Source organism: Microtus ochrogaster, chromosome 7 (assembly GCF_000317375.1).
Source record: "Microtus ochrogaster isolate Prairie Vole_2 chromosome 7, MicOch1.0, whole genome shotgun sequence".
NCBI lineage: Eukaryota > Metazoa > Chordata > Mammalia > Rodentia > Cricetidae > Microtus > Microtus ochrogaster.
Window position 1 is genome coordinate 40,688,458 of NC_022014.1, and position 2,229 is coordinate 40,690,686.

The following is a 2,229-nucleotide window of genomic DNA, read 5'->3' on the forward strand; positions in this document are numbered from 1 at the left end:
GGGAGCTACCACACCCACCTTTAATCCCGGCACTTAGGAGGCAGAGGCCACAAAGCGAGTTCCAGGACAGAAACAAAAAATTAAGTACATACACTATGTATTTCTACATATTTTTAAAAGAGGGAGGAAGAAGAGAGGGAGAAGGGACTAAAGAGAATCGGTCAGACCTCTGATCTGAAGAACCTTTGGATAACTGTGTGCCATCGTCTACTACCCACACCTTTGCCTCAGCCTGTCTTCCGTGTGTTAACATGTTCTAAAATTGGAGAAGGCAAAAAAAAAAAAAAAAAGAAAAAAAGTGCAATGGGGAGCAGAGTCTGGACCCGTGCCCTGTTTCCTTGCGCTGTCCTCTCTGATTAAGGACATGTCCTTCCAAAAGAAAGGCATCTGTTTCCAGCCCACGCAGACCTAAACTTTTTCTCATCACGTGCCTGGCCAGAGCCAGTCGGCAGCCCTGTAATGCGATCACCAGGGCCAGCCTCCCGACCCAACCAAGCAGAGCAGGGTGACAATAAGGTTAGCCTACTGAGCTACGCAGCAGCCACAGAAAAACAGAAAAGCGCTCTACAGGCTAGACCTGTGGCTCTGAGACAGAGACGCTTGGGAACGGCCCTCTGCAGAGGTGAGCGGGGAACTGTTGGGAGGGGACTATTTGGGAAAGCCAGGATACATCACATCCCGCTCTGCCATCAGCCTGTCCTCTCCCCCTCCTCCGCAGGTGAAGTGTGCCTGGGCTGTCCCCTACCTGTTCTCAGAGTCAGCACCTCCTACCCATGTCTGCACCTTCCGTCTCCTCCCTAATGTTGCTTTTCTCAAAACTGACCTAGTTCTGATGAACCGGGGCTACTTCCAAAGCTGCTAGGGGAACAGCTCCCAAAAGGGAAGTGAAACTGGGAGAGACTGCAGGGGGACAACCCTCGTCCTAGAAGGACGCGGCGAACTGCCACACTCTTGAGTCTCTGGAAGGATGCCTGGGCTGTGAGCTGGTTAGCCAGGTCAAGGCGCCTTCAGTGCAACAGTGGCGTCAAGTTTCAGACGGATGATCAGAACCTCCGATAGTCCGAAGGAAGGACTCCCACCAAAGCCGCTGGCGAGAGATGGAGCAGCGGAGAAGTGCTTTGCAGAGGGGTGTGTGTGTGTGTGTGTGTGTGTGTGTGTGTGTGTGTGTGTGTGTGTGTGTGGTGTGTGTGTGTGTGTGTCCTAGGTGCTTAAGCCAGGCGAGACAGGATGCTGCCGCGTGGGAGTTGCTGTCAGTTTTTCTTGCAATTCCAAACATATGTCACTGGCTGCGACAGATCAAGTCAATTTATAAAATAAATGCCAAGAGGGTCTCCTGCTGCCTTTACCCAGCAAGTCACTAGCAGGAAGGAAGGGCATAGAAGTGCTCACCCACAAGCCCCAGGACATTCTGGGAGCCAAAAACAAAACAAAAAAATACTTTTCTTACTTGGGGCCCTGTGTTCATTTATTCAGCAAGTGCGTCCTGAATGTGGGCTGGATGCTAAGCTTGTGTTTGGTGCTTGACACCACTACAGACACAGCAGGCATACACTGGCTGTTGGTGATATTTTTTTAATCATACAAGGGATAGAACTCAGGATCTTCCCGATGTTAAACCAATGCTCTACAGCCAAGCCACAGCCGTTTTTCTTTTCTTTCTTTCTTTTTTTTTTTTCCATTTAGTTTTAATTTTGAGACAAGGTTTTCCCAAGTTGTCCAGGATGACTATGAACTGTGATCTTCCGGCTTTGGGATCCAAAGTAGGTGGATTCCAGAGGTACACAACCACACCCAGCTGGCCAGACATTCTTAAAGGACACTGCCCAAGGCAAGTCTCACCTTCCAGAGAGCACTTCAACTCCTCTCTTCAACATCAGCCACCTTTTCCTCTAGCTCTTCTCAGACCAGGGCTGCTGTTGCTCTTGTGAGCCCTCTTCTGCAGAAGTGCTCACCTAGGCTGCTCCTGAGGCCGGTGACTGGCCAGGAGGCCCTCCCCTCTTGACTGGCTGGCTCTTCTCTGGGATGCAAACAGCCGGCACAGAGGCTGGGGGTTGGCACAGCGCCATGTCAGTTGCTGGTTCTCTCATCGCCCCATTTGCGAAACAATTTCTTTTTTAAAAAATATTTATTTAGCCGGGCGGTGGTGGCACACGCCTTTAATTCCAGCACTCGGGAGGCAGAGGCAGGCGGATCTCTGGGAGTTCGAGGCCAGCCTGGTCTACAGAGCTA

General features: G+C 50.9%; 1 protein-coding gene across 3 annotated transcripts in view; it reads left to right on the forward strand.

The window, feature by feature from the left end:
- Positions 1 to 479: 479 nt before the first annotated feature.
- Faxdc2 (fatty acid hydroxylase domain containing 2) overlaps positions 480 to 2,229 on the forward strand; it is a 29,440-nt gene continuing 27,690 nt past the window's right edge. For all 3 annotated transcript variants that reach the window (XM_013347003.2, XM_013347004.2, XM_013347005.2), the window contains exon 1: positions 480 to 622. The gene's annotated coding sequence lies outside the window, so the exon portion shown is untranslated. The remainder of the gene's footprint in view (positions 623 to 2,229) is intronic.